Raw genomic sequence first — 20,254 nt, forward strand, 5'->3', positions numbered from 1 at the left:
CTAGTTACCTCTACATGAGTAACGTGCAAACATGGTGGAATGTCCATTCTTCAGTTGAATTTATTGAATTTACATCTATAGTATAAATTACTTTTACACTCACATGAGATATATAAAGGCCAGCAAAGCATTTTGTATTTATAAACACACATCTAGACTAGAAATAGCATTGGTAGTGTAGTAATAATATGTATGAAATATGTACATTTGTAGAACACTGTAGTAAATACAACTATGGGACAAGAGAATATGTGTAAATATACCTAAAGATGTGACACAATCAAGAATTTCTTAACATAAAACTAAAAATGCAAATATTTGTAAGAATAAAAAACCTTGTCCCTTCTGATATAATGTGTGCCTCAATTACTGTATAAACCTTTTAAGGGCATATTGTACATTAAATGAATGGTATACGGTAGTGCTGATCGGGAATCGAACCTGATTCAAATGTAGATAGAATGGGCGTAACCCTATGATGCACCCATACCATGGAAATAAGCTAGGATACATTGCATGTGAATGTGTATATTGTATATAATAGCCGAAGGTAGATTTTTCTATGATGTATAAAAATGTAAAACCAATTGCATATACATTATTGTTTACAAAGTATACTCGGATAATGGTCAGTAGTATAGCTTATTGGGCTCATCAAAGGCAACCATTTCTGTGGTAGCATAAATACACATTGTTCCTTCCCTGTCATAATTATAGAGTTAGTACAAATTATGTTGGGTAATTTAAGCCAAAATTTGTGTAACTTTATAATGCAAGTTAAAGTAAATTATTTAATTGTAAGAGTTAGTGATAAACAATCATGCTGATTGGCTGATCAAGAATCATGACAAGACCCTTGACTCATTGGTGTAGAAGGGGCGGAGACTTGGCGCCCTCTACTCGCTAGATGTTCACCATCGCATAACAATAACTCTGAACAATTAGGAAATTTACTTAATATACAACATGATCTGGAGGCCATGGAAGCCAAAGGCAGCAAAAGGGCAAAAATATGGAGTAAAAGACAATGAAATATGTAAGAAAATAGACATCACAAAACTTAAGAACTTTAGAACCAAGTATGCTATACATTTGGTGTTTTCAGTATATGATTGATTGCCTAATCTTTGTATAAGGTAATAATTATTATAGTAACTCAATTTTCAAAAATGCCTCCTTTGACCTCTATGGACCAGATCATATCACATAAGTTACATTTCATGGGCATTGGTGTTAATTAAACATTTGAAGTTTGCACATATGTTATGTTATGTACACTTGAATTATTTTATTTTGGCAAAGGTGATTGAAAAAAGACACTGCCATCAGAAACATGCAGCAATTGGTGATGCATATCGCTCCCTAAGGAAAGGAAAAGAAGTGTGGTAAATTATATATAAATTTGTACAGGCAGTTATTGAGGAGCCTGTCATTTTAGTGAATTGATGCAATTACTAACGCTTACCCTCGCAAAAGTTTAATTGTTGAATACAGTTTTTGTAACTGAAATTTTGTAAATAATTTGTACAGAAATTGCCACCATGAACCTGTGACAAAAATTAATAATTACTTATTTTCTACACTTCATCGAAATAGAATAATGTGCCAAGATATCTAATAGTTTATATTTCATTTTACTTTTGACCTTTTGTTTTTTTGAAATTGAGTGTGTTTCTTTTTATTATTGTTTATAATTGTGTTCTATTTGAGTTGAAAAACGGGCTATCACCAGAAAGTCTCGATATATGGTATGCACACTTGTGCATTGATTAAAACAAAGGGCATCATCTATTGGTAATATTAATAAGCTGCAACTCATATGTGAAATGGAATTTTGTAGTAATTAGCTTATTATAAATTAATTAAAAGAAGGTGACCTGATATATTCGGAAAATCAAATTCTTTAAAACTTATGTATAACATAAAATGTTGTCCCTTTCAAGCATGTAAATGCTTTTTGTAAATGTGACTAATTCCTTATGGAATTACTGACATTTATACAGCGTGATATTGGTATCTACAGTATTTTTATTAACGATAATCATCATGATCATGTAATATATTGATTTCAAATGAAAGACCCTATTTTTCTCAGTACCATATTGAAATTAGAAGTTTCAACTCGGTGTAGTTCCGAAAATAACATGAAAAAAACTGTCCGATTAGTCTGAAACGTGGTAGGCTATACCACAGTCGAGACGAATATGACAGTTTTTTGATGATATCTTTGGAAATAGACTCAGTTGGAACACCTAATTTCAATATGTTAATGAGAAAAATATGAGCTCTCGCCTGATACCAAAAAGTGGGGGATGAGGCTGTCAATCAGGTTACTACCTAATAATTAAGTATTCCAGTGTGAGGTAAGTATGGTGTTGTCATATCCAAACAAATTGAGTTAGGTTCTTATTTTGGATCCAACAAAATGCAAGATGCACTTATTTATGTGTACTTTGCAAGAAAATCATCCAGTAATAAATTGTGTGGAAATTCTAAATCATCTCTGGGATATGCAGGTATTAATTTAGTAGTCGCATATTATAAGGGCAACAGTGATTGCCAAAATTATAAATATAAGTGTCCATTTTCGGAAATAAGATCTTTCATGATTTGAGGGTTTTGACATCTTACACAACTTAGATTTTGATGTGCTGCTATCCACTATGATAAAATATTGGAGCTGCGCGTCCTCTACATTATGATAAAGGATAGTGAAAACAAAATTATATGCCCATTGTGTATTCTCATTCTTAGTCAGTTAAATATGATTTATAATAACTAGACACTATTTTATTCAGTCTCAATCTGTATTAAGGTCCGTTCATACTACGCCGCAATTGCGGTGTGGTGCGGAGCGTTGCTGATATAATGATTACTTTTTACCGCAACTTGTCGCATTTCCAAGTTTGAATGTATTAAACTGTATTGGGGTATCGCAATGCAGCATTCGCAGTACGATGCACTGCAGCAACGCAACACAACGCAATTGCGGCATAGTATGAATGTACCTTTAGTTTATTACTATGGGGTTGTTCAACATTTTTGCCATTTTCTCATATAAATATAAATATGAGAGGAGGAGTGGATCAAACTAACCACAGGGAAAATTAGTAACATTTTACATTTTTTTATGTACGTATTGCAAGAGGGAGAGGGGTGAAATAATATCTATGCTTTGTATGTGGGAAAATATTGAAGATACCCAACAGAATGATATGTTTAATAGGGTGATTTAAGACCATGCATTTGTATTCACACAGCATATACACAACAATGCCTAAGTCTTTGAATGGTTAAATACTAAAGAAGAGAGTCAAAATCTTCAATGCCTTCCATGATCATTTAAATCACAAAGAACTTTTATGTGATCATAAATGATTTTGAGGTGGATTCCATAGCAGTCATGGTGTATTTTAACAAGTGGTCAAAACTCCAATATGTAAAATAACAGTAAGTCTTCAATATCCTGTATCCACAAACATTTATAATTATGGAAAAACAGTATTTCGAAAAATATCCTACTTTATTAAAAAAATATTGTGTTTGGTACCATGAGTACAAGTGCAGTTCAACATTGTATTAATCATATAAGGTAATGGGAGAATGCAGAAGTTGCATCGCTCACTGATACCATATAGGAATGTGTTCCTCAAGGTTCAATTTGTGGTCCGAATTATATTTTATGTTATATAGAAGTATCAAACAGGAGCATACAACCGACAGCTCAAAGAAAATATTGCATTGGTAATTGCTGACACAAAATTATTACAACACAGACAAAATTGGGGGAAAGGTAACATCTCTCAAGCTTTAAGCTTATGTGTGCAAAGAAAATGAGTTAAGTGCATAAAGCCCTCATCAATCATGCGATTTGGGATGAAAGCTGGATGTGTGGCCAGTAATGCAAAATATAATAATAAAAATAATTAAGGTTATACCTCTGCTGTAAATGGGGCTGAAGATGTGATATTGTATATTTCTGCATGATGTAAATAAAATCTACTCAAATATGACTTTTATCGTTGAAACACTGGATGCTCAGACATTGTAAAATTGTAAAGATAACAGTATTGTACTGTAAATTGAATACATGTGTGCACTTTGAAATGTTTATATTTGATTTTGCTTTTAATACTACTTGGAATAATGTACAAAATTAGTTGCTTTCAAATATCATTAATAATTTGCTGCTTAGTTATATGAATTACTATCCATTTTTTTACTATTATTATTTAGATTTAGTCGTGTACAGCATCCAATTTTTTATTTCTTTTCTTTTAGGATTAAGCAAATAAAGGTGTTTAATCTGTATTGTGCCTGTAATAAATCAACTTTTAGGTAATATAGATATTATACATTGTATATGGAAGAAACGGGACTTGTATGAATTACCATATTTGTAGCATAAGTATATAACAAAGATAAAATGTGCCCTCAAGTTTTAATAATTACAATTTATTGCTGTATATTTCATTTTTCTAGTACAACACGGTATTCTTGGTTGCAAATCCCTGTACTTAAAAAGCGGTTGTCATGTTAAAAAATATATACATATACAAAAATAAATAATATGCATCCTCATTGATAAACCATGCATGTAAAATTGAAGTTAACTGGTTTCTTTCTTTTGATCTTCCCCAGTATGCTGTATTACATTTGGGTATAATCTGTGACATAAATATGCGTGTGGTCCCTTCGCACGTATCAATGCATGCACCCTTCTTATCATGTGAAAACCAGCTCATATCAGGGTCGCTCAGTGCCACATGGCTTGTTCAACGAATGAGAGGCTGATAGTACATGGCATGATTTAATTAGCCAATCAGAACCCTTCTTCCATGTTTACGGGAAAAAAAGTGCAAAAGAACTCTGACAAAGGTTTTAGAAGCCCGAATGAACAAGCTAATGAACAAGCTTCCTTTCATGCTGTTTTGGCAAGGTTTTAATTTCCATACTTACTATCAATTTCAGAATCACACATATAATAGCTCACAATTGTATTTTACCCATAGGTTCAAACATGTATGTTTTTGAAACAAAAATAAAACAAATACAAAATAGTTCAGACCAGCAAAATTTAGCAGAATATGTGTCAAAATATTGTGTTATATATCAAGGGCTCAGGGCAACAAAGTCGTATCTCCATTAGCTCCCCTGGTTAATGTTATTCATAAGTAAATGACAATACATAGGGAGTTAATGGAGAGGAGTCTTTGTTGCCCGGAGTCCTCGATATCTTAAAACAGTAGATCAGCAAAAAGGACAAATCATTTCCAATGGCATGGTGCTGGAGGCTACAGACCTTTTCTGATATGCCACCAATCAATCAATATCGGAATAAGAACCTCAATCCATTGTATATTAATGCAAAATACTGTGATGTGCGGCGACCTCGTACATAATGTGACCAGCACACACACTCTGTATTGCTGCAGTGGATTAACCGTATGCAGGAACTGGTTTGCTTGACAATCCTAATGTTACTAATAATCCTAAGATTACTTGCATTACTGTAAAAGTGGACATTCTTGTGCGATTAATTTTTTGGGCTTTGCCAATTTTGAACTTGTTTTAAATATGCTATTCTGAATTTCCTTCATTGACCTATAGACAGAAGGAATATATTCACATGTTATTTTTCCGGTAGCAGTTTGGAATGCGAAAGTAAATGTAGTGTGAAAATGTCCATGTTTACAGTAAAGAAGAAATAAAACAAGATGTGGTATTGTCACTGGAAAAAGGTCTACATTGTCCTTAAAGCAATATTATATGTTTATTAACATTTTCATTTTTTTTAAGTTGTTCACAAAATGATAAAATGGTATCTCCACGCATTGTCAGAAAGATGCCCTTTGCATTTTCAGATTGAAATAGATGTACACATCTGGTGAATGGAAATATTTCGATATTCAAATTAGTTTGCAAAGTTTTTTTTTAATACCTCAAGGCAACGCACAAATCTTTTGAAATAATTATATCAATGACATGTATCTTATATTGCATGACTTAAACCAAGCAACATAGCAGTAATGCACTTTGTAAGGTTAACTGTACAAAGTTTTGCTATACACAATCATATTCTTTTTACAGCTAATGTGTGTCATATATTGTGAGTGATTGGTTATGAATGTGATGTAACAATGACAAAGAAATAAAATGATTTCCACAATGATGGAATTTCATTGAATAATATAGTTTTGTGGTAAATTTTATTTATGGTGCTGTCTGTGCTATGTTAATAAAACAACCCAATCTCTTCTATCCAGCCATGATGGGATAAGTGAAAATTCCGGATATGGGAATTTTCAGAATGTTTAGTGCTAAATTTGGGAAAACAAGATTACTTGATTCACCGATCGCACGGTCATCTCAAAATGAGGTTCTACTCGCAAAGTGCATATTGTGTATGCCTGTCAAATGCATGTTTTAATTACCGCATACGCTTTGCAAAAGCCTTCTGGTGCATTGCTAGAAAAGTGCAATAAACAAAAATGCACTTATTTCGCATGCGTTTGCAGGGAGAACCTCATTTTGGTAGCAAGATGGCGGATCTGTGGAAAGGGCGAATAGGTAATAACATGTGAGTGCTGTGTGCAACATCAATATGCAACATGTCATATCAAAAGGTACCTTCCCAGCAAACAAAACATTTTACAGAAAGCATTTAAATGTTGGGTTATATAAAGGGTATAAAATGTTTTAATAACATTCAGAAAACATTTTAAAAAACTTCATGCAAAATGTTCTAACATAATGTAAAATGTTGACAAAATAAATTGCAATAACGTTTGGACATTAAAATATTGTAGTATTTTTTCATATCAAACATTTTAAAATGTTTTCATGACCTTTATATAACTTGACATTTAAATGTTATTGAAACACTTGTAACATTTTAAAAACATTTGATGTGATACTTTTGGATACATGAAGAAAAGTGTCTTTTTTTCTTTATTAGTTTGTAAATATTTTGAAAGTTTATTTTTATACCTTTTATCTTAATACAGGCTTTTCTGACTTGAGGTACTTTTTGATATGACATGTATATCCTATTATCCTTAGTGCTTCAGAGCATGAAATAAATTATCAAAGCATTGAAAACATGTTTTCCTATGAAGATCTCACATCTGGATAACAGATACCAGGATAAGGAAGGTGGACTGTAGTTACAAAGAGATTGTGAAAGAGAATTCCCAATTCGTAGTGTCCTTTACCAAACAAAGGCTTCCTTATATCTAAACTTGTTCGGGAGTAGGGAAGGGCCCTGACTGATGGTGGAGGTTCAAGCCAAACTACTTGCTTGTACAGGTGTGCGGCAAACAAAGAACAAGTCAGCAGCCAGGATGTCTCTGAACTACGAATGCATTAGGAACTGAGGATGGTCCACGGTTCTGTGTGTCCACATTTATAGGTGCATTTACATATGAATATCTGTGATTGACAGTATAAACATGTGCCCCTCTACCTGAATTGAAATTTTATGCAAGGAAATGAGTGTTTTGCAGACAGTGACAAACTTTAAAAATTAGAATAAAACTGTGAACAAGGTTATAATCAATGGAGCAGAAAATCCCAACCAAGAAACAAAAATTACTGGTGAGAACTTACAATGCAACATCTGTCACAGTGGAAAAATGCCAGAAATGTCTGATCAGGTAGGCCATTTGGCTTTCTTGAAACAGTAGTGTCTGTGTGTGATACACACAAGATCAAAGACAGTATACCTGTATTCTTGAAGAGGTTCATTAAGTTTGTAGAAACTCAAATACAATATTTCATCTTGACAAAACCAATTTGTTTTACTGACCTGACAGTTTCAACCATCTTGGACGATGGTCATCTTCAGAGTGATGATGATCAGCAATTACGGATCATGCCGTACAACAAAATCATGTTATCAATTGGAAAGATGCCCAAGTCATTGAAAAAGAATGTAATTCGGGAGCCAGCCGTATCCGTGAAGCAATCTGGCTAAGGAAGAGAGCACCGAACACCATGAACAGAGACGAGGGGCCCATTACCTTAGTCATGTATACGATCCACTTCTGGCGCTGGTGCGCCTCTGTTGGTGTACAGAAGTAAAAAAAACATCACTCTGAAGATGACCATCGTCCAAGATGGTTGAAACTGTCAGGTCAGTAAAACAAATTGGTTTTGTCAAGATGAAATATTGTATTTCAGTGTATCTGTAGTTTGTGATGCTGTGTGAAGTGACTACAGATACACCACCTTTTGATCACTGTCTTGAGGAAGTCAAATGGACTTTTAGCCTTGAAGTGTACTTACCAATTAGGTGTATACTGTTCTTTTAAATATTTTTGTTTAAGCTAGTCATGGAATAATCATATTGGAGATGGGAAATAACCAGGGAAGTTCAATGCATTATAGGAAGGGCGAGTGGAATTACGTCATAATTCAAGTATATGTATCCCAGCTTGATTACTTTTAAAAACCTACTCATAATATATAGTATACAAATATTGAATATTTATGAGTACAATGGTGAAAATATTTTCATGAGGTGAAATATGGACTGTTCCATTCAAAAAGGCTTTGCCGAGTTGTGTTGTAAACTATCATCATCCTTTTGGCTATGTGTAACTCGTGTGATGGAATGCAGTTTAAAATTTCCACCAAGGCCTCATCATTTCACATTTCAGGTGAGATAGACCCAGCAGGGACCCAGCTATGGCTGCCACAGGTGTAGGAATGCGTGAAATTGGATTTGTCTATAGGTTCGAGGGGACTACCAAAACTAGTTTACGAACATGCATGCGTTTTTAGTAATATGTATCGATGTTTGTGACCACTGACCCGACATTGCTCTTTGAATATGCATGCACTTTCACCCTGCTGAAATAACTTTAATACATAGACATAGTTATCATCTGCTTTACACTTCCTGGCAGAGAAGAATGGCACTTTTTTAGTTACATTTTGGGAGCATATACAGCATCAACACGTACGTGGGGTTCTGATTGCCGAAGTCAATCGTCTAACATTAACAGACCCCTAATCTGATTTGTAGATTATTCACGTCAAAGAAGCGATCGGCATTCATCAAAGCCCGACGTATGTCACTCATTAACAGTACATGTGTCAATCAGAGCAAGAGAGTGCCATACTTCTGTGGAAGCAAGTGTAGTATAAATATTCTAACTCCAAAGTACTGGGCATCATTTACAGGGAGCAAATTCATCTTCCAGCCATGAAAATAACCAAGGTATCGGGTAATAATTACCAACATCAACCATAAAACTGAAATAGGCTTGTTTACTGGCAACTATTTTCACATTTTCTCATGTTTTTTTTTTCTGAACCAGGTACCCAGCAGAGGACCAAAAAATGGTGGACCCAGTCCAACCCCATATCTATTAGACATTCAAGGCCAACACTATCAAGAGAGCAATGCCCTCAATGGGAGAGACAGAGATGTCCAGTTAATGGAGTTGATTCAGACTGAGGGTAAAGAGGCCCACTTTTACAAACCACCTGTTGGTAACCTCTTACCATTACTCGAGAATCCTTGCTCTTACTAGCATTCAACAAGAATTCAACTGAAAATCTATTCCGTGCTCAATTCAATCCAAATGCTAATTCCAATTCAAGGAACGATCCACATCAAACTGGGCGACACCCATCTGAAACAATTTCAACCAATTGCTACAATACTGTATTTGATGTGATAATTGGGTGTGTTGTCTATGTACTCATAGCAATTGGCTGCTTTCTAGTATTTGAAAAGGAGGTTTATTGGACCATTTTATTTCTAATTACACTTGTGCTGCAACTTTTAGTTCTTCTAATTACTCTACGTGATGCCTTCTTTGCTCAGCACCCGATGCTTAGTAAATATAAATTAAGTTTCTTTCATCTGTGGTATCCTCGTCACATCATAGGGGCAGTTATTCTCGGCCTACCTGCGCTAGCAGTATTCATCAACAGTAGCTGCTCTACAGAAACGGGGGTTCGTGTCAACCAGTTCTACTTATTCATTATTGTGGTGGCACTATTACATTTCTGTAACTTTATTCAGCTGAATTTGTGGATGAAAACGGTGTTGGCAGTTCTGTGCGCAGTAGTCATGTGGGCAGTTCTGTTTGTCAGCATCAAGCAGTGCCCAGAAAGTGGCAGCACCAATAGCATGTTAACGACAGGTTCGCCAATGACCACACCAGTGTCCGGGCCAAATCCAAGCATGGGCGAGACAATGACAGTGGAACTAGCTGTCATTTTAATCCTGCTCCTAATTCTGGTGTGGTTCCTGAATCGGGAATTTGAAATAAATGTCCGTCTCAATTATTATGGAGGAGTGAACGTGGCAAAAGATAAAGAGGATCTGCAGGTCATGAAAAGAGAGATTGAAACTTTTCTGGGGCATATCATACCCTCATTTGTCAGACAACAAATGGTTCAATCAGATACATATTCCCAAAATCACAAAAAATGTGGCAGTCATTTTTGCCAGCATTATAAATTTTACTTACTATGAGGATAAGTAGAAAGGAGTAGAGCAAATTTGTTTCCCGTATGTGCTTATTAGTGAGTTTGACAGCCTTCTGGATGAAAAGAGGTTTCAAGATGTGGAAAAACTAAAGACTATAGGTTCTACTTATATAGCTGCATGTGGTCTGCATCCAAAAACATCATCTGATGAGGACAGCAACAAAGACCTGCTCACTATGATGGATTTTGCCATAGAAATGATGAACAAGTTACAGATGTTCAACGATGAGTGTCTAAAATTTGTAGGAGGCGATGATGGCACGTTCATGTTGCGCATTGGGTACAATCATGGAGAGGTTTCATCAGGGGTTATAGGCACCACTAAGAAATGTTATGACATTTGGGGTGAAACCGTCAGTGTGGCAAGTCATATGGACTCCACTGGAGTAGCCAATCATATCCAAGTACGAGAAGACACCATGAAGGAACTTCATCCACACTACCAATTCAAATATGCGGGTGTGAAGAAAGTGCGCAATAATGGCGACATGATCACTTTTCACCTTGTCAAGAAGCGTAAGGCACCTCTCGATCTTGACAACACAGATTATCCACCACAAGATGATTCGTAAACAAATGTCCCCATAGTGTGCAATGGCTCAGACCCCACGCTTCTCGTGTTTACTCTTCCCATTATCCAGGCACCCGTTTAAAAATTGTCAAATTTGTGATGTGATCAAGCAAAATGAGCCGGATGTCGGGAATAGTATTCAACTTCCTTTGTATTTTATTGTTCTGAGCAATGTTTTCAGCAAAATAAAGCTCTGAGAATGGCTCATGTAAGGAAATTGAAAACTGAATTTTGATTTTGATCAACTACAGACTCATTTACCTTGATTGCATCACATTGGTTATTGGTAAATAATTATATTTAGAATTGTGGAACAATGTGCACACACTACTGTAAAAAAATGTGGTGTCTAAAAGCCCATGGCAGTTTCAAAACAAATGCATAATGCATGTTTTTTTAAAGATTTTTTTAAAAGACTACTTTTGAGTGTTCAAAAGAACACAGCTTAACATTGTGGTTGATTTACACAATTGAAGTACAATATCAATTGTTTTATACCTAATAAAATGCGAGTATCGAAACAAGTAAATTTTCTACAAAATATGTCTTAGAATTTCATGATTTTACTGCAAAATACTAAAAAAAATGGAAATAGCAAATGAATTTGCTGTTTCAGCTGACATGGATGCGCTAAGAAAAACAAACGTGCATGGGGGCTTTGAGACATAGCAATGTTTTTAGCCTAGCATACTCTATGGCATCTCTCCTTATAAACGGGATATAAAAAAAAGAAACAATGGTTAAATGGGTGTGAAACTATCAGTGTCATTGCCCATTGAGCTTTGTCATAAATTTTGTTTCAATCTAATTTAATTTTGCAAGTTGAGTTAACAATTCGGTGGATGGATTTTGCAACCTTTTTGTAGCCTTGTACAGTCCAAACCTTTACCATGGGTTCCTAGGCCAAATAAGTTATAAATTATTGCTTCTTCAATGTGTCATGAATGATAGAAAAGAGTGCGAAGAACGCTGACAAGAAGTGGAGAGGAATGACTGAACGCGCCAATCCTTTCATTGGAAAACTTCCTTCCATACTGTGTGGCATTTTGGCGAGGTTTTTATTTCCATGCTTCCACGTTTCAACAGTGTGTATCTTCCATTTTAGCCTAAAACAGGCTGGAGTCCACAGACTTTTTCTGATATGCCACCAATCAATCAATATCGGGGTTAGAACCTCAATCCCTTGTATGTCAAATGCAAAATACTGTGAAGTGCAGCAACCCCGTACATAATGTGACCAGCACACACACTCTGTATTGCTGCAGTGGATTAACCGTATGCAGGAACTGGTTTGCTTGACAATCCTAATGTTACTAATAATCCTAAGATTACTTGCATTACTGTAGAAGTGGCGCACTGGCATATTATATAGCAAAATTCAGCTTCAATTCGGGCTAAAATCATGCAAATAGTCTAAAAAAATAAAATTGAAATTTTTTCGCGCACAAATGTCCTAGTAAAATTTAAAAACTTGGCCACTTGCCTTACTCATGGTGCGTTTGGGGCCTCCAAATTTTGGCCTGGCCCAGGGCCCCCAAAAGGTAAATCCGGCGCTGATTTTTGTGGGACATGAGAGCACATCAGACATATCGAATTGAATTCTGAATATGAGGAATATCCTTCTGATATCAAATAATTTTTTTTAATTCGCAATATAATTTTATGACAAATTATTAAAATTTGATATTTAAAATTTTTTGATATTTAACAGTCTTCAAGTAAACTTTCTAAATCTAATGATATGTACTTCAAGTGTATGTAGATGTGATGAAAAGCTGACGATCAATTGAAAATTTTGACCTTTCATATTGAAGATATACATTTTTTTTTTTTTTACCTTTTTTTTGGTGTTTTGGGGAAAAAATCCACATCTTCAATACGAAAGGTCAAAATTTTCAATTGATCGTTGACTTTTCATCCCAGCTACATAAACTTTAAGTACATAGCATTAGATTTATAAAGTTTACTTCGAGGATTGTTAAATATCAAAAATATCAATTTTTAATCATTTGCCATAAAAATGTGTATTGTATTGCGAATTTCAAAAAATCAAAATTATTTGATATCATCAGGACATTCTTCATATTCAGAATGCAATTCGATATGTCTGATGTACTCTGATGTCCCATAAAAAATACTGTCGAAACATTCATAACCCACCTATCAATTTCATAATCGTACCTTCAAAAGCGTTAAATGTGTATGGTATTGTCACTGAGAAAAGGCATGTACGATATATATGTGCCAGTCTGGTCCACGGAGGCGGCCAAAGGTGGCAAATTTGAGATTGAGATAAAACAATAAAATACATAAGAAAGTAGACATCACAAAACTTCAGAATTAACAGAACCAAGTATGCTATCCCTTTGGTATTTTCAGTGTATGATAGCTTAAGGTAAAAGTGATAGTAACTCAATTTTCAAAAATGCCTCCTTTGGCCTCCATAGACCAGACTGTGTCACATATAATTATGTTTATAGACATTATATTTGTGCAGTTTTTCATGAAATGATCTGTTCATGTATGAACTGTCAGAAAAATGCCCCTGAGGGGATTCTCCAAAGACAAAGACTAATTTCAGTTTATGCATTCTAAATTTTGGAAAAGACATGTTTCATTCAACTTCCAGCATATACTCAAGATTTTGAATGCTTAGACTTGTTCCAAGTCTGTGATTTTTGTGACTTGATTGTCAGAAAACATGCCAAAATGCATGTTTTTGGCTCTTTTTCAAAAAAAATCAGTAAAATAGGAAACTTTTTCTTTTATCTCCAGTTAGGACTGACTGAATGATTAGGATTGAGCTATGTTTCATTTGGCAGATCTTGATAATATTTTTTTAATCCCAAAAAATGAGTGCTGTATTTTTTTGGAATGGGGAGTAAGTTGCACCTAAATAGAATCACATGTTATGTTTGTCAGGTCAACAATGCCATTGTGATATGTCATTTAAACGGCCGAAATAGCTAGATTGGTTGTGGTTTCTTGTATCTTGTTATTTCAGCTTGCAATTAATTACTAATATTAATATCAGCATTTTGTGTAAAAAGTAACAAAATTAAATCAAAACCAAGTATAAGTATTTGCAACATCGCAGTAACTGTACAAAGTTTTGCTATACACAATCATATGTGACTCCTCGCCACAACTGAGCCCGGATGTCGCCAATCATCATTTTTGAGATATTCAACCAAAATATTCTGCTTGAAATTAGCTTTAAAATGATGTATATCATGTCTATAGTACTTGACATTTAAGTAGTGAAAAATCAATAAAATATTGTTTATTGTTAAGTTCGATGGAGCATATCTCAATAGTGGCACTGGCGACATCCGGGCTCAGTTGTGGCGAGGAGTCCCATATTATTTTTACAGCTAATGTGTATCATATATTGTGAGTGACTGGTTATGAATGTGATGTAACAATGACAAAGAAATAAAATAATTTCCACAATGATGGAATTTCATTAATATAATATTCTGGTAAATTTTATTTATGATGATGTCTCTACCATATTCATATAATAATTATGAAAAAGGTAAGAATTCCCACTATGCCATAGGGCCTTAAGTCCAAAAAGAGTAACTTAAAGTTAAGGTTCAAGGTTAGGATTATCCAGACTATCAACCTGTATAAACCCAAATCCAGTGTGTACATGGCAACATGGGCTTCCTCATAGATTTGAATAAACTTGCTTGGGAGCAGGCAAGCCCCCTCCCATGACTGAAGGAGGAGGGGTCAAATTAAGGGGAGGGTCACCACCAAATATTGATACCCCCCTGGTATGCCACAGATCACATACACCATCAGCTTGACCAGAGCAAGTCCCAGACATCAGCACGCCCATAATTGATTGACAGCTGACCTGTAAGGGAACAAACCAAAAGACCGACGACGTCCTAGTTTCGTTTAGGGGGGGAGGGGGGGGTAAAAATACTCGATTATGTTTGTACAAAAACATCGGTCTGAAGAATGTGTCATTATGTTCACATTTTCAACATTTCATTATTACGTTTCTGGCAGGGAGGGAGGGGGTCAGCTGAGAAATGACACTAGTTATGTTTATAGGACGTCATCGATCTTTTGGTTTGTTCCCTAATGGCTTGTACAGGATTGCATATTTGCCATTATCACCAGAAATTTGTGCAAATATAACTCACCTCATACATAAATTTGGTTGGGGATTACGATGCAGATCTATGTTCTATTGTAATTTGGTTCACCTCAAGTTCGGTAGTGACATATGTGCATGTTTATTGAATCGTGTGTAAAGTTAATCGGGCAGAGCACAGATGCACGCGTACAAGGGCAGTTTGTCGGTACGCTAGTGGCGCACCCACAAAAAAGGACTGACGTCACTACTAACTTGAAGCTACTACCACGAATACTGACTAAATCTATGTTCTATATAATATAGATAACTACTATTACTACTCTCAAGTGAACACTACTAATCTAAAATGAATCTTACCAATCAAAGAATAGTTCTCATTTCCTGAACTGAATATAAATTTATTTGAGAAATTGATTTCATAGAAATTGAAAAAAGGTGAGAATTGAATTGAATTGAGATCAGAATTGAATAAAATTAATTTCATATAAATTGAAAAATTGTGAGAATTTAATTTAATTGAGAACTGCATTAAAGCATCAATTGTAAATCAAATTGAAAATTGCACTAAATTCCGGAACTAAAAACTAGACTTTCACTGGTTACGATATTGGATAACAGAAGACCCTCACATCTGTGTGGGTACTTAAGCGCTCAGTGCATACACCAAAAGCATGCACATTCGCAAGTGTTTGAGCACTCTAGTGCTCGCGCGGAATTCAGGTCTTCTGTCTCCAACATCCAGACAGGAATGGTGTACCAAATGGGTACCCCAAAATAATCCTACACACGTAACTGTGCAAATCATACACCATGGTGTCCATAATTGGGAATGAAGAACTGCATGAATGAAATGGAACTGGATTTAATACTGAAATTATAAAGAGGAGAAAAACACAATTAATAATAACATAGTTTTGTGACCTTGTACCAGTGCAGTATGTGTAAGGTCAGCAGCATAACCAGCATTTTAGTGTGAGGGGGCAAAGCCAAATTTCTGTCCCCAATTCTCGCGATTCCAAATACAGCGCGCCACCTACGATCACGCCTGGCTGATCTACTTCGCGCAGAGCATCATGGGTAAAAGTCGACATCCACGACGCGTCGACGATGAACCGTCGACCAAGGAAACGGAAACGATGATTTTTTTTTAAATTTCTGCCTCCTTTTTAAAGTTAATTTTGACAGTCATGGTTTAGGCCTACCTCTGTGAATGTTCAGAGTGTTAGGCCTATTCCCACACAAAATAATGGGCATCAATTAAACCCTTATTTTCAAACTTTTCCGAACTTTCCGAGGCGCTAGGGAAAATACTTTAGGCTCTCGTATACAAGAAAAGAAAACACTTTCTGGTCTTTAAGCTTTGTTGTAAGTAGGCCTATAATAGACTTGATTAAAAAAAATATGATTGGGGATAGGCCTACTTACTTAGACCCTCATGCATATCCTTAAAAAAAACCAATTTTTAAACCTTGTTTGTTTTAAGTAAAGTAGGCCTAATTCTCAATATTTAGAATAACGAAATATTCAATACATATTTTAACAGCATGAACAGCGTAAAGCATTTTTTTTTTAATACGATTAAAACGTTTTCGAATTTCAAATGTACTCTATTCCTATTCAACCATCTACGGTTAAAACTAGATGTCAAAAATGTTGATGTCTCTGATCGACCATCTAAGCCTATAAACCCGATGTCAAAATGTCAATTTTCGAGTTTGGGTAGGCCTATAATAGCAAATAGGAAATTTAATCTAAAACACAAATTGCGTGCCTTTTTATTTCTTGTTTGGATAACTTTTCCCATAGTTATTACCATGCGTGATACATGATTAAGATAAAAGCTTTTGGTTTTCATAAATGTTTTGAACGCTTGTCTTGTTTTTTATTTTTATTATTTTTTTCCTAGGCCTATAGATGTTTTACATTTATAACCTTTTTACAAACTTTAATAGATATGAATTAATTGTTTTAAAGCATTTTTCGTGTGACATTTTGAAACGCTCTTTGTAGCATGATGTAGGCCTACTGTATGATCACGAAAGGTCGTAAATTTAGAAGCCATTTCCTTCTATAGCCCTATAAACAAAACACTTTGGCCCCAATGTATAATGTCGGGAGAAAATATATACTTGCACTAAACAAAATTAATAAATCTGTTAATTTTTAAAATAAACTCTCGTGGTGCAATTCTGTCAACAAAATTACATAGGCTTATGAACTGGGGCTGGGGCTCAGCCCCTCAATAGGCCTACCCTTCTGTATGAATAGGCACGTTTTCATTTTCATTTAGGCCTATAATGGCCTCCAAACTACATTGTTAAGCATGTTAAGTTATCTTGTTTTTGTCAAAAACATGAACTGCAAATTGTCCCTTATTGTACAGTATATCCTTCACCGTAAATCGGTGTGTGTGTGTGGGGGGGGGGGTGTCCCGGTTCGCCCCTTCAGTCTCAAATGAAGCAGGCCTAACCTAAACAATGCGTCCATCACCAGATTTGACCTCTTTACTTTAGGTTGAGTCCTTGATCCATGGGCCTGATCCATTATTTAATATGCAAGAAATGTCGACCCTCCGCATTTACACCCTTCCAATTTGGCCAAAGTCCACAATGCCGTAAAGGTTGGGCTACACTATACAGTTCAGTTCTTTTCACAGTGTTGACTTATAATTTCACGAGAAAGAAAAAGAAAATGGGAAAGATTTTAATCTTTCTCATTTTCTTTTTCTTTAAAAAAAAACATGTAGGCCTATAGGCCTAGGCCTAGGTGTTTAAAATTGTCCAATTGAATATTTATTTGAAAAAGTTTTTGATTTTTCAATATTGGGGCGACCGATAATATGTCTAAAAAGAAACTCATTCCAACCAACGTGTGTTATTTGGGAGTAGGCCTAGGCCTACATTAAGAAATAAATTTCCTTGGGTTATGAATTATTAAAGGGAAAGATGAAATAAAGATGGTATGACATGCAAGAAAGCGAAGTAAAAATAAAATATGAAAAACAAACATGAATTAATATTAAAATCGGGCATGACAATTGTCAAATTTAAACCTTAATTGTTACACGATCTGGTTCATGGGGGCCAAAGGAGGCATTTTTGAAAATTGTGTTACTGTAATTATTATACATTACACGTACAATAGGCTATCATTTTAAACTGAAAACACCAAAGGTCTATCTAGCATAGGCCTATTTGGTTCTAAAGTTAAGAAGTTGTTTCATGCGTATTTTCTTGATATGCCTTAAAATAATGATCTTTTAAAATTAACGTAGGCCTACTCTTTTGCAGTTTGAAACTTTCTTCATCTTTATTATAATGCTAGAACTCTATGAGGTATTGTTGAACTTAGGCATTAAAGTCTCAAATTGAAATATTAACAAAAAAATAAATGTTATTTTTATGCGGTAGGCTATGCCTACAAAGTGTTTTTATTGTGATCGTAATTTTTTTTAATGTTTGATAGTAGCCTAATATAATTAAAAAAACCCCATTTTTAGAAAATGTAGGCCGATTACAAAAACGCAACACCTATTAGTATGGATGTTCTTAAGTATGCTGATGTTATATTATTATCGTATTGAACAAACAATAAATTCAGAAAGAATTAAAACAATTTATTCTAATAACCAAAATAAAACCTATGCGTTTTCCATTAAAAAAGGACAGGCCTAGGCCTACTTCGCATTGACTATAGGCTCGCGCGTATCGGGCTGAAAAGCATCGTAAAGTTTAAAAACAAAAAAGGGCGGTTTTAGAAAATGTATAACAAAAAGGAAACAACTAGTATCAACATCAAGTTTGCGGGTTTTAGAAAAGGACATCTGTGAATATCAAACTGCAATATTTCACTTCAACACAGAAAATCTAAAAAAATTTCAAAAAGTACTATAAAACATTGTGTTTTTAGAGTAATAATCACAAACATGGTCAGCTATGGTTGATGAAAAGGGATGTCGACCCCAGACACGGGAAATGCCAATTTTCACTGCCGTCGTTGGTGGCGCGCTGTATTTGGAATCGCGTCAATTGTCAATTTTTCTTCCCATAGTCATTTTAATGACACTTTACTCTTCTTTGCCCACCCTATTTTTTCCTGGAAATTTCTGTGGGTGTGGAACCAATTTGCACCCCAGCTCCCCCGGCTATGTGTGTTACCGTAGAAGTAATGATATAACAGGATTAACTACCATAGCAATAAATGAATACAATTTTTGAATATATCGCCCTGCACTACAACCTATGCATTGAACCATAGATGTCAAAGAACATTGATAAAGACCTGGATCATATCATTATCATGCTGATCACTCACACCTGTAAAATTAGTATCTTTTAAAGGAGCGGTACTGTATTCAACCTATGACTGCAGACCCACACAGGTGATAAGTGCAAACTGCAACCTGCTTGTAATGCAGGGCAATATATTCAAAAATTGTATTCACTGCTATGGTAGTTAGTCCCATTACATAATCACTTCTACAGCAAATAAGGTCACAAAACTTGTATAAAAGTACATGTACATATTATAATTACTATAATTATTATTGCTATTTCATCATCTCAATAATTATTAGCGCAAGTTTCTTTTTTTGTTTGGCTTTTAATACTATACTTAATTCTCATGTACAGCAACGTTCCCAGCAAATTAATTTGGTACTTATCGCAATTCTCAGAAACTCCCCTATGCCTAACAAATCTATAATTTAGTTCGAACAAAATATACCGATTTTATTTAAATTTAAGATCTCCATCTCCAACACGTAAACAAAGATCCCCCTTCCACTGGTTCATATTCAATCACCACCTTATAAATTAACAGAATGTTCTTCTTGCCAAAACCAAATATTTTACTGACCTGACAGTTTCGACCTAGTGCGCCCTCTGTTGGTGACCAATCAACCAGAAGGAAAGATCAAGCACCATCACTCCGATGATGGCCTTCGACCAATGGCCAAAACTGTCAGGACAGTAAAATATATTTGGTTTTGGCAAAAAGAACATTCTGTTAATTGTTGTACACAAACCCAATGAATTTCTTCAAGAATCACCCCCTTTGTATCT

This window comes from Amphiura filiformis, chromosome 9 (assembly GCF_039555335.1).
Source record: "Amphiura filiformis chromosome 9, Afil_fr2py, whole genome shotgun sequence".
Classification (NCBI taxonomy): domain Eukaryota; kingdom Metazoa; phylum Echinodermata; class Ophiuroidea; order Amphilepidida; family Amphiuridae; genus Amphiura; species Amphiura filiformis.